General features: G+C 40.3%; 1 protein-coding gene across 2 annotated transcripts in view; it reads right to left on the bottom strand.

Annotated features, from left to right (window-relative positions):
- RAPGEF5 (Rap guanine nucleotide exchange factor 5) overlaps positions 1-14,206 on the bottom strand; it is a gene marked incomplete at both ends in the record, with an annotated part of 259,218 nt that overhangs the window by 101,531 nt on the left and 143,481 nt on the right. The gene's annotated exons all lie outside the window — the stretch shown is intronic.

Below are 14,206 nucleotides of genomic sequence, written 5' to 3'. Positions count from 1 at the left end.
TGTGTGTGTGTGTGTGTGTGTGTTATGCTCAGGATTAAAGGCAAGGCCTTATTTAGGCAGGGCAAGTGCTCTACCACTGAGCTATGCCCCAGCCCCTAAACAATAAATTATCTGGTTAAAAATTATTCATGTGATAGGTAACCAAGAAGTCTCACTATTTTATTACAAAATTAAATCACAGTTATATTAAAGCCCTGCATGAAAAGTATAATTTCAGAAGTAATAATAAATACTGAATACCTGGCCATAAAATGGAGAAGAGCTTTTTACATTTTGAGGACAAATTTTAAAATTAAGACAAACAAAATGAAGCAGGGCATGCTGGTGCATGCCTGTAATCCCAGTCCTTAGGAGGCTGAGACAAGAGGATCAAAAGTTTGAAACTAGCCTCAGCAACTTAGTGAGACCCTGTTTCAAAAATAAGTAAATCAATCAATCAATCAATCAATCAATCAGTCAATAAAATAGGGATGGGGTGTAGCTTAGAAGTAGAATGACTCTGAGTTTAAACCCCCGTATCACAAACAAAAACAAAAACAAGAAACCAGTCTCACTCATGTATATAAAAAGGACTAAAGAAATAAGAAATAAACTGGGGAAAGCTATTTATAACAAATATGATAAAATTTTATATACTTTACATGCAAAGAATTTATCCAAAACGAGAAAACTTGCAATGAAAAATGGGCAAAGCAGGTAAGACAGGTTGTAGAGGAAATAAATATAGATTGATATAAGTTGCATATATTCAACATTAGAAAAGAAATATAAATTTGAGTAAGATAGAAATGTACATTTGAACAAGATATTTATCATATTTGTTACAAATAGTTTTCCTTTCTCCTCGACCCCTCTAACATGACCAAGCCACCTAGTTTCTCCTGTTAAAGGTGCACTTTCTGGGGAGGAGAAGGCAAGGGCCAGAGCATCATAGAGACAATGCTCTCACACACTTACGAGTAAGCAAAATGAGCACAAACTTTAATGGAATTAGCTGGGCAAAAACATAAAAGGGCTTAATACTGCTCATACCTGTAATCACACTGCTTGGGATGCATTTAGGTAGAAATTTTTATAGAGTTGGGCATGGCAGATCATTTATTTTTATTTTTATTTTTGCAGTACTGGGGATGGAACCCAGGGACATTCTACCTCCAACATCCCCAGCCCTATTTTTTATTCTTTATTTTGAAACAGGGTCTCACTGAGTTGCAAAGGGCCTAAGTAGCTGAGGCTGTCCACGAATTGTGATCCTCCTGTCTCAGCCTCCCAAATGCTGGAATTACAAGCATGCGCCACCACGCCTGGCCTGGTCTAATATTTTAAGCAATAAAAACAACAACAACAAAAAAATCTGAAGCAGAAGTGTGGTATAAATTCCAGAGAGTTGCCTAAATCCCTACACCCATCTTGTATATGAGTTTTGTCAATAAAAGAGGCCAAGGACTATGTAAAACATAGTAAATTTTTGGGAGTGGTGAATATATATTTACCTAGAAAATAGGGAGGGGAAAGTGCTAAACTCTAACAACATGGGATCTCATATCTTTAGATATGACATTTGTGATTTTTGACATTTAAGATTTGTATCCTTACAGGTAATCTCCCAGGAATAAAAGAAATGATGCTTAATTTGTCAAGTGTCTCAGAGGAAAGCACGAAAGTAACTTCCCAGAAGCAAATAAGTTATTTCAAGTCTACTCTTTTTTAAATTTTGAGTGTTAAATTTTCATTTTATTAAAATTATTCTACTTTCATTTTTTGGGGGGGGGTCTGGGGATGGAACCCAGGGGCATTTGACCTCCAAGCTACACCCCCCTGCCCTATTTTTTAATTTTTTTTTATTTTGAAACAAGGTCTCATTAAGTTGCGGAGGACGTTACTATGTAGTTGAGGCTGTCCAGGAACCATGATCCTCCAGTCTCAGCCTCCCAAATGCTGGAATTACAAGCGTGTGCCACCATGCCCAGCAAAAAATTTATTCTACTTAAATTAAAAACAATTTAACAATGATGTGTTGGCAGTACAGATATTTTAGTTTTGTGACCAAAATACAAATGGTTTTGAAACATTGCCAAAATTTACAATAATTATTCATTCTGATTTATTTATTTAGTTAGTTATACCTTCCTGAGTTTTTGAAGCAAACTGCCCAGGGTGGGGAATTGTCTGCCCTGGTCAGCAGGAATGCTGGCTTCATCTGAAGACCTTGGTGCAAAAATCGAAGTATCTAAATTCCTCCATGTCTATGGCTTACTACACTAAGGCAAGGAATATGTCAAGTTCTTTCTAGATCTTCCTCCCGCCTCTGCTACCCAGCTTTTCTTTGCTTCATAGGGTCCCCTAGGGTGAGATGTCTGCAGCTTGCAATTCTGCCACTCAGAAGGACTGAAGCGACCTCAAAGCATAGGTTTGGGCCCAAATGGGACCCCGAAGACACTCTTGCACTACATTCTTGTCCAAAGGTCCTGGGCTAGCCAGATGTGAAACATAAAAGAAGTCAGAACAAAGACAAGAAATGTACACCAAAGAGGGTGGGACACAGGAGTGCAAGCAGCTGCAGATGTTGAATGCACCTAGGGCCACTCTGAGTTCTATTAATGAGGACTTTTCCAGGGTGTGGCAAATGTTCTCAGGTCTGGGCAGATCTCCCCTGTATGCCAAGACTGTGAGTAATACCGAAGGACAGGAACCTTAGACTTACTGACTTGCGACGGAAATGGGATCTACTTAAAATTGAGACAAAGGTCAGATATGCTTGCCAAGTCACAATGGAAATCACATTTAATAGCTCAACAAGTCATTAAAGGATTCTGTGCACAGGCATCTGGCATTCAAGTGTGTTTCTTAAAGACAATCGAATAAGAATGGATTTTTTTTTGTACTACTGGAGACTGAACCCAGAATAGGCAAGTTCTCTACCACTGAGCTTGGTCTCCAGTCTCCAGTTGGCTCCCTTCTTCGCCTCCACCCCCCGCAAACACTTCTTCTGTCAGATTTTGAAGGATAAGTCAGAATTCTGCATCTCCCAGGCTCCAAATCTTTTTGTTCTCACCTCCTGGCTAGCCTTTGATCTCCAACACACAGGTTCAGTCAGCACCAGCTTGGTGTGGTCCTATCTATCACTGACATTTCACATCTCGATGTTTTACTCAATTATGATCTTTGAAAATTCCAGTCATACATATCAATAGAGAGGACAATGTTACCTACATGGCTTTAATTATACTCTCTTTTCCCATGTGTTTAGAGATGTATCTGAGAGATTTTAAATACTAAGGCAATTTTTGGATACGTGCGTCTTAATGTGTCTTTAATGAAAAACACTGAATTATACCATTTATGTTCTGTTGATAAAATTGTTGGTGCCAGCTTTTTGCTGCTAATTGTCTGATGGGATAAACCAATAATAAGTGGGGAGGGGAATGGTTCAAAAAAAGCATTTTACCCAGGCATGGTGGTGCACGCTTGGAATCCTAGCATTTGGGAGGCTGAGACAGGAGGATCATGGTTCATGGACAGCCTCAGCTACTTAGTGAGGCTCTTTGCAACTCAATGAGACCCTGTTTTTAATATAAAGAATAAAAAATAGGGCTGGGGGTGTAGCTTGGAGGTAGTATGCCCCTGGGTTCCATCCTAAGTAAGCCCCCTAAAAAAAGGATTTTATTGAGGGTAAAGGTCAAGGACTTCTTATCTTTAAGTCAGAGGCAAACAAAATATAAGTTGAAGAAAATGAGACCAGACTTCTTATACATTTTGATGGGATTGTAAATTAGTAAAACCATTGTAGAGATAAGTATGGAGGATCCTCAAAAGATTAGGAATGGAACCACCAGATGATCCAGCCACATCACTCCTCAGTATCTTTCTAAAAAAAATTAAAGTCAGAATACTATAGTGATACATGTATACCCATGTTTATTAGCAGCACAATTCACAGCAGCCCAATTATGGAAGTAATCCAGGTGTCTGCCAACAGATAAATGGATAAAGAAAATGTGCACAATAAAATTTTACTCAGCCATAAAGAACAAAATTATGTCATTTGCAGGAAAATGGAGGAAACTAAAGAATATTCTGCTAAGTGAGATCAGCCAGTCTCAGAAAGTCAAGGGACCTATATTTTCTCTCATATGTGGAAGCTGGAAAAAAAAAAAACAGGAAACAAAAGGGACTTCAGGTAAACAGGAGACAGTGGAATAGTGGAGGGGGACGGGGGCAGTGAGGTGGGACAGGGACCAAGGAGATTTGATGAAGGAAACAGTTCAAATAATGCTGTGTCCAAGCCAGACATGGTGGTGCACACCTGAGATCCTAGTACTCGGGAGGCCGAAACAGAGGATCGCAGATTTGAGGATAACCTCAAGAAATAGTGACATTCTCATTAATCTAGCAAGACCCTGTTTCAAAATAAAAATTAAAAAATAGGGCTGCAGACATAGCTGGGAGGTAGAATGCCCCTGGGTTCAATCCCCAGTACACAAAAAATACATAAATAAATAAAAAATAAATAAAACTATATCCATACGTGATGGTACCACTACCAACCTCCCTGACATGTACTGGGAAGGCAAGGGGACCTAGAGTGAAACATAACAACTGCTGTATACATGTTTGCTTGTACCACTTTGAACCTCACTATGGGATATAATTATATTGCACCAGTAAAACTACATTTAAAAAAAAGAAAAAGATTAAAGAGCAGAGACAGAAAGAACAGAGATGGAATTACAAACCCTCTCACAAACTAAAGGCTCTCTAATAATTACTATTTTTATTACTGAACTTATGATTTCTTTGGTGGTACTGAGAATTAAACCCAGGGGCATTCTACCTCTGAGCCACACCCCCAGCCCTATTTTAGTTTTTATTTTGAAACAGGGAGCTTAGTTGTGGAAGGCCTCACTAAGTTGTTGGGGCTGGCCAAGAACCTGCAATCCTTCTGGCTCAGCATCTCAAGTACTGGGATTATAAGCATGCACCTCCGTACTTGGTTTTATTACTGATTTTTGCTTCTAATTATGGAGGCTACAAGGTATCTGCTTTAACTGGAAGAATATTACCATTGAAAGTATTTTAACATTTTTTGTAGTTAACAAATTCCAAAAGAATGAATTTATCATATAGTATGTAGCGCACATTTTAAAGGAAACCGTTAATCCTACTTAGCAGGTATCTGCCTGTGAAAGAAATGGAGTGGAGCCTTGTGTGGTGGTGCACATTTGTAATCCAAGGACTTGGAGGCTGAAGCAGGAGGATCACGGGTTCACAGCCAGCTTCGGCAACTTACTGAGACCCTGTTTCCAAAGTAAAAGAGAATAAAATAGGGTTAGGGGTGTAGTTCAGAGGTAGAATGCCCCTTTGTTTCAATCCTAGAACCACAAAAAGAAAAAAGAGAAATAGTGTCTTACTCAAACCACCAAGACAGATGCTCTCTAGTGTTTTTTCTGATGCCTACGATTCTCAGAGGAAAACTCCAGGTCACTCAGATTCATTGGGAAAAATCACAATCCCCTGATGTGTGATAACAGTCGGCTCACTGAGCAGGGAAAATGTGGTAGCATCCACCAGCCATACAATTCAGATTAGGATTTTATCATGTATTGTGCTACCTGGGGATCATCACACTCTTTATTCATAGGTTAATACATAAAGTTTGTTCTACCTCTATAAATCCTAACCAAGGCACGATCATGCAAGATTTATCGAATCATCTGGATAAAGTACCATTCTCTTTCTTTGCTAGTCTTGGGCTAGAATTTTACCTCTCAACACAGTCTACTTCCACCCCTACCTTTGAGCCCAAAGGATATGCTTCTATGACGCATGAAGTTTTCCCGAACCCCCTTCCAAACCTTACCCCGGAGCTACTTCCTGCCTTCTCGATTGTCTTATGATCGGCATGATCCTCCTACTATGAGATCCTTAGATCTTGGAGAGCCCCTAATCCTTCACCATGACTCATGGTGTCGCAATCGTGCCCAGCCATCCTGGAACCTGAATGGAGAGGGCATTTATAAAAGTCTGTTGAAATTGTTAAACCTTGTTCACTTGATTGTGTATGTTATACAGTAAATGGAAATGCATGCTCTATCTTATTTCTATGTCTTTTAATACAGGAAGGAAGTATAGGAAAAAGAAGGGAAATCTTATAAGAATCTACTCCACGTAAACCTAGGTGCTGCAGAGTTGACTTCTAAAGACTTATATAATGATCCTTTTTGCTTCAATAATGAAGTCCTTTTAAAATTAAAGACAAATTTTTATGTAATGACAAATAACATGGTCGTGTTTTAAGGGAAATATGGATATTTAACATGATTTATTAGAAAAATATGTACTGTACACTTGCCCACAGTCTGTTATGTTCTGCTATGATATTTTCAGCAATCTTCTATTTTTGTTATCTTAAAACAACATTTAGGACTGCTGGATACCAGATGGAATTTTTCTTTTCCACCCACTTCCCATTGCAAAAGGAAAAAAGGCTCTTTGCATCCCACATGGAGATCTTTTATAAATTCTTTTTCCTCATCTTTATCAACTGAAGTATATGAATCACTGAGAAATCATCAAACTTTGGCTCAATCAATAAGACGCCAATATTCAGCAGAGTAAGCTTTAAAGTGAACAGTGTCTGCCTGCACGATGTTTATTAGCAGAAGACTTTCACATCGCAGGCACATGCATGCTACAAAACCACAACTGAATCCAAGTCAACTTTTAGAAGAAAAATGATGATGTAGTCGTGTATTTTAGGGTAAAGTTAATAGATTAGAATTGAGCTGTAATTGGACATTCTGTCTCCATTGGACCTGAAGCCCCTCAACTTGAGCTCTTCACAGCAAATCTTTACCATGCATGCTGGTTGCTGCTGCAGCTGAAACCAAGGCAAAGGACTGCACGGAAAGGAGAGTCGAGCTGGGATGGGAGCGAGTGTGGCCCATTCTTCACCCTCAAACCCACTCCCAACTGCAGCAGAGGAACCCCAGAAATCAAATCTCTTCATCCACTGGCATAGTAGCCTACACCTGTAATCCCAGTACTTGGAAGGCTGAGACAGGAGGCCACCCTCTGGAACTTAGCAAGACCCTGTTTTAAAATAAAATAAAATAAAATTAAAATAAAATACGGCTGGGAGTATAGCTTGGAGGCAAATGTCCCTGGGTTCCATCCTCAGTACCCCAAAATAAATCAGTACATAAATAAATGAAATAAAATTATGTTTCTCTCTCTTGCTTGGTACTGCTCTGAGCCTACTAGGTGCTGCATCTGTGGCCCTGCACCCCTGCCGCCTGGCCCTGCCTCTCCTGGACACACTGTGCTGTGGTGCAGCTTCTGTTCCTCCAGCCACCACTTCTCTCTGCAGCAATCTGTGCTGATATTATCACACCTGTTCTTTCCTCTGCCCAGATTACCAGCCTCTCCTCACTTCTCATCATTCATCCGACCCCTTGGATTCTGTCTCTTCTTAAGGAAAATTGGCATGATTCCTTAGATTAGTTGAGCTTTCCTGTTGGAAGCCTCTATAGCACTTTTGTGACACACAGATAACTGTGAATTCAGCCTTGGAGTTTCTCACAGAGCATCAGCTCCACAAGGCAGTCACGTGTCAGTCCCCAGGGAGCCAACGCACGTCAGGAGTGGAACTTTCATCTCTCTCCTCCTCCGTATCTTTTTACTCATTCAAGTCTCAATAGAATACAGTTATCAAAGAGTCTCTTCATCTTTTCCATAATTTTTTGTCTTCAAGCACCTACTATAAACTCAAATAAAACCAAGATATCAAATGTTTCAAGTGTTACTTGGCCAGACAATTGTCTATAAGGCATTAATATTGTTATATTATTGCAGATCAGGCCTGCATAGGGGTATAAAGTTGAAGGAATTTAGAGTAAAATATACCAGTGGTAGTTGGGCATAGTGGAGCAGGGCTGTGATTCCAGTACTTGAGAAGCTGAGACAGGAGGGAGGACTGTAGGTTCAAGGCCAGCCTCAGCAACTTGGTGAGACCCTCAAAAACTTCATGAGACTCTGTTTCAAAATAAAAAATAAAAAGGGCTAGGGTTGTAGCGTGGTGGTAGAATGCCTCTGGGTTCAGTCCCTAGTATGTGTGTTATAAAAGTAAAAAAAAAACAAAAAACAACTTGGCTTTTAATACTTTAATAATTTCTCAACCATACTGAAGATGATTCGACTGTTTTTATTTTATAAGATGATTCGACTGTTTTAATTTTACAAGAATGAGAACATAATAAACCCAGGGAGTAACATCTGTATGGCAGGGAATAAAAGACCCTTTTCCAAGATGAGTGTGATAAATCAAACTAACTGAGGCAGTATCCATTTTCTTAATTGGGCCTTTAAAAATAAACTTGAACATTTTCAGAAAAGTAAAGAAATAGCATAATGACAAATTCCTCTCTTTTAAAAAATGCTGAAACTAATTTTAAAAAGAAGTCAAGACTTGCAATGGGCTTCTTTTGAGAATCTTAAAATATAGCTAATGAGCAGATGTCTCCACCAGACAGCACGAGCCCATCACCCACTCTCGTTGGCCCTCTAGCTACCATATTTTGGGAGGGGAAAAAACCCAGAATTTACCCAAACTTATAAACTGTGTTTCTGAATAAATAGGAAGAGCATAGATTGCTGTTGTGAAATACGTTCATTAGATTTATCTCCCTATGCCTCTCAGTACCTGTGAGTTTATTTAACTCTTCATTAAATGGTTATACTTTTTGAATGGTTACTTATTTTCCACATATGAATTCTTTGTTCCCAGCTAGGCACCTGGGAAACTTCTTTGAGGCAAGGACTATCTTCTACTACTTTTTGTTTTTCTATGACTAGATTATCCTGATTAAAAATGACTAAGACAATTTACTCAAGGAAGCCTATTTTCTAAGAAAGGATTTTTTGGGTTTTATTTATTTATTTATTTATTTTGGTGGTGGTACTGGGGATGAACCCTTCTACCTCCGGGCTATACTCCCAGACCTATTTTATATTTTATTTGGAAACAGGGTCTCTTAATCCAGCTGAGGCTGGCTTCAAACCTGTGCAATCCTCCTGTCTCAGCCTCCTAAATGCAGGGATTACAAGCCTGCGCCACCATGCTCAGCAGAAAGGATTTTTTTTTTGGGTGGTACTAGGGGTGGAACCCAGAGGCTTTCTACCTTCGGGCTATACTCTCAGACCCATTTTATATTTTATTTGGAAACAGGGTCTCACTAAGTTGCTGAGAGCCTCACTAAGTAGCTGAGGCTGGCTTCGAACCTGTGCGATCCTCCTGTCTCAGCCTCCCAAGCGCGGGGATTACAAGCGTGCGCCACCATGCCCGGCAGAAAGGATATTTTAATGCCAACCCAATGCAAAGTCAGGATTTTGTTATTAAGAAAAATAACGTGGTTCCAATGCAGTGATCTCTCAGGCAACTTAATGCATTAAGAATTACCTATCACATCTGAATTCTGGCAGTTAATACTAAGCAATATTGTAAAATTCTACTTATCTTTAAGTAACTTCTTCCTTAATTTATTGGTAAACTTTGAGAATGTTGAAATTTTACTCCTCTAGATTCTTAATACAAGTTTGAACAAAAAAATAATAAAACACTTTTCCTTTTAGTATTCCATGTAAAGTAAAAAGAAGATTTTCACCAAATTTTTAACTGCATTAAAAAAATAGATCAAACAAAAAGACAAAGACTAACTTTTAACATGTAAAATAAGATCTGCTGCCACAATGTTCCAAGCCCCCCCTGGCCTAGCAATCTTTAAACAAGGAAGCCTTTGACTGGGCGGAATCCACCAGGAGACTGCAGGAAGCGGGAAAGGAAGTTCCGGGAGAGGTTGAGTGATCAGCACCCGCCCCTGGTGTCCCTGCACAGGCAGCAGACAGAGCCAAGACTCGGTTTCAGACTATGCAAAAACCCCCTTCCCACCCATATTTCATGAGTGAGTTGGAGAAGGGAAGGAAGTAGGGTGGGTCCACAGACAAAGGGACTGAAGAAAGCCTGGCGGAGAGGCAAGGTCACACACCAGGCCTCAGGAAAGTGCTGCTGCCTGAGCTTTTCACATACGTTTCACAGCTCTTCATTTCTATGAGCGGGAGTCGGGTATTTCTAATCTACAATTTCATACACTACAAAGTGTAAGCCACAGATCAGGAAAAGTACAGTTCCAGTTTTCTGGTAAGTCTGGCAGTCTAGTCGCATTCCAGGTAACAGGACCCACATCCAGAGGTCTATCTTAATAAGCTATTTTACTGATTCTAATAGTGGACCCTTTACGAGCTTTTCAAATCTAAGACTTAGCCTGATCTAGCACCTCAGCCTTCCCTTTTCTTCTTCCTCCCGCTGCCCTCAGCATCATCTGCTCCCAGGCAATCTCCCGCCTCCTTCCTCCAGGGCCTCCTAGCTCATTCTCTCCTTCTCAGGCCCACCTGAGCCATGGCGGGTTCCCCTCCAGAGTTGATGGGGGTGGATTCCTTCAACTCCAGCTTAACTACTTATCAAGTCTTGGTTTTCTCGTGTTAGAATGAAATAATATCCTCACAAAGGCCCCACTTCATCTTCCTTTTTATTGAACACTAACAAAACCAAATACTGGCTCCTCGTTATTTTGAAAAAAAAAAAAAAAGTGAAAGTTTTCAGCCCTCAAAATCCTCTACAGTTGGGTCCCAGCCTCATTCCTCACAAAATATATCTCCTGCCTCCTGTCAATATCTCTTCTGCCATCCTCAGTTCTTGGTGACGTAGGATGGGTTCAGATTTCTGAAAAACAAATTGTATTTTCACATCTCTGTGCATTTTCTGATGATATTCTTCCCACCAGGAACGCTTTTCTTCCATTAGAACTGTTTAAATTCAAACTCAAAACCTACTTTAAGATCCAAGTAAATCCTATCTCTGCCATGAGAGAGGGTCCTGTCTGGCTTGCTCAGGACCTCAGCACACCCTCCTGGGATCTCTACTGTTTATTTCTTGAAGAGTCAAGAGTCAAAATGGTTATTCTAAATTTTCTACATCACCTTAAAAAGTAAGTTAGTGAATGAATGAATTATAGAGACTATCCTAGAATAACAGTATTAGTCACGTCAACTCATACTACATAAAAACAAGTCAGGTGAGCCACCTTACAGTGAATTCTTAAGGCACCCAGATCATTGCAGCAAGAGTCAAAGGCTTTGGCCAAATAAGCCAGCTCATTGGAGGTGACCAGAAACTCTCTCTGCTTAAGGTACTTCAGAGGGCTTGATCTGAAAAGAAAGTTTATGTAGTCTCCACGCTCTTAGCCAGAACTCCTACTTAATAATTCATTAATGACATATGTACTGAGGTCTCAGGCACCTGCAACACACTGGGAGAAAACAAAGCCAGGTCAAAGCTCAGGGAGCTTTGGGCAAAGATAACCAACCACTTTGGTGATAAACAGGGCATTCTTATGCCTACTTTGTACCCGAGAAGCCTTAATCATAATTCAAAAATTAGGCACGCCGCCAGGCGTGGTGCCACACATTTGTAACTCCAGTACTTGGGAGGATGAGACAGGAGGATCAGGGTTCAAGGCCATCCTCAGCTACTTAGTGAAGCCCTCTGCAACTTAGTGACACCCTGTTTCAGAATGAACAGAATAAAAAATAGGGCTGGGGGTGTAGCTTTAAGTAAAATACCCCTGTGTTCAATCCCTAGTAACACACACACACACACACACACACACACACACACACACACACCAATTGTTACTATAAAATGCATACCCAGTCCCATTGCCACTCTCAAATCCTGCACATGTAAGTGCCTACATGGCTGTGAACATCTGCCACCTCTCAGTCGCAGTGGTCGCAGCCCTGGCTCAAGCCTGTACCTCTCACCTGACGTACGGCAACAACATGCTCAGGGTCTTCTAACATCGCCTTCTACCTCACTCACATTTTCCTCTAGAGCAGTGCCAGAGAGATCTGACAGAGCTCACACCTGATTTTGCCACTGCCCTCCTTTGATGGCTGTCCTTTGCCAGAAAGGCAAGTCTAAACTCCTTAGGGTGGTTGACTAGGTCTTTCACAATTGAAGTTTTAGCCTCCCTCCCAGCCCACCCCTTTTCATTGCTGCCTCATTTAGCCACCCAAGAGCCAACTGTGTCTTCCAGTTGGTTCTTCTGGCTAAAATGCTCTTCCCTGCCCTACCTTCCTCTATGACCACGAGTCATTCTTCTAAGGCCAAGCACAGAAGTCCCCATATGGTAACACATGCTCTCCCTCTATTGATAAAATCACAGAATCAAGACTAGAAAAACAATGCCCACACGAGAGGCAATTTCTTTAAAGAACTGGTAACTAAATGTTAATCCTCCTATCATAATATTGAGAAGACACAGCCCCTTTCTGTCCTCTTCTTTAAGCCTCACATAATAATTTTTAACACTTAAGAATGAGCCCTGCCTAATTTTGCCTACGGCTACCTAACATAAAACAGGAAAACTGAGTGCTTCTTGAGAAACTTCTGATAATTACACATTTACTTTTTTTATTTCAGAAACACCTTGGCACAAGCACAGAGTGAAACATTTCTTTAATTGCATGTATTTATAATGGTGGCATGAACCAGTTTCAGAAAATATTAGAGATGCCTACTTAGAAAGCTCTAATCCCTTTCAATTTGTAACAAGATGTAACAGCAACAAAGGATTTGTTCTCTCAAACTCATGTCATCCCCAAGGCAGCAGTACTTCAAAGTGACTCTCATTTTGGTGCCTATGTATAAAAAGGGATATGACATTTTACAAGTAGAGAAGCAATGGAATTTAGTAAAGAGACTCTCGAGACAATTTGGATTCTGACTTAAAATTTTGCCTCTAATTAGTTAGCCTTGGCCCAGGAATGGTAGATGACGCAGATGACGCGTTTTAAAATAATAAAAGAAAGGAAATCTGCATGTAACTCTAGGGTTTGGTCATTATTGTTAAAACAAGAGGAGGAAACAGGAGACACGGGTTTACGTTAGTAAACTGCCGCTTCCTCTGTACATGCTGAGTGTTATATCTGAGCCTCCATGAGCCGGGGCAGATGATGGTGAATGAAGAGAAACTTTGAGGACAGGAAGGAAATGAAGTGCTGCCTCTGTCTCATGAACCCCGCCCACCTGATGGTAAGCAAAGTGCAGCCAGAACAGCAAGCACTCGGGTGTGAGAGATCAGAACCGAGTCAGGTGGGGTGCACTTTCATTAAGTTATTATAAAAATAATAAGCGTCCCATAGCCAATAATTAATTTAGTGGGGGTAATATCAGCCCTGAGATGATCGGCTGAAGTGGAGTCATCCTGCAGAATGGAGACCACAGAATGGCGGAGCTTATAGATAGCACTAAGAAAGAAAGATCCTTAATATTCGCCTCTCCTGACTTTAAGCTTCACAGGAAAGTCCACACAGAAAAATCAGAATTCCAAGATTTATTTACACACCATATTCCCTCTTAAAGACACAGAGGCTTCAGGGCCGGTAATGCATCACCTATCACACTACCACAACCGCCACACAAGAAGTAAAAAGTCTCAGTGTTCTATTTTACAAACTTAAAATGAAGCTTTAAAGGTAACAAAGTAAATAACCACGAGCCAAGCTGCAGATCTTCAACAACTAAATTTCTGTCCCATGTGAAAGCCTTTACAGTAGGCAACTCCACGTTTGGATTTCTATAGTTACATATTCAAAGGGTGTTATAATCTCATTCGCAGCAACAGTTTAGAATATCATAAATTAAACACACATTATACAAATGTTGGAAAATATATATCTTGAAATCAATAAAAAAGGTATATTAAAACAACTGCTCTTCTAATTAAAATGAACCAAAAAGAGTATTGTTTTGAGAAATTTAGCTGCATACTAGAATATTCAAATACCTCAGTGTCATGTAGGTAAGGAATCATTCTCTCACACAGTCAAACTTCAGGGTGCTTTTAGCAGCTTAAAACTATAAAACTTCTCCATAGAACCCACCAAAGGGAAGGTGTCTGAGACTTCTATCTACATGGAGAGCCAATAATCAGCCCTGAAATAGTACAACCACAAGGTTTTGAAACTGCCCAACTGTTCTTCCCCTGGAGATACCAATGGTTAGGATTGCAGTCTGCACCTTTAGAGATGTGCTGTGTTACTAAACCACACAGCCATCCAGCCTGGAACCTCTCAGCTCTCAGGCTGC

The sequence above is a fragment of the Muscardinus avellanarius genome, assembly GCF_963383645.1.
Source record: "Muscardinus avellanarius genome assembly, chromosome: 9".
Lineage (NCBI taxonomy): Eukaryota > Metazoa > Chordata > Mammalia > Rodentia > Gliridae > Muscardinus > Muscardinus avellanarius.
This window is presented reverse-complemented; position numbering and strand designations above follow the sequence as displayed.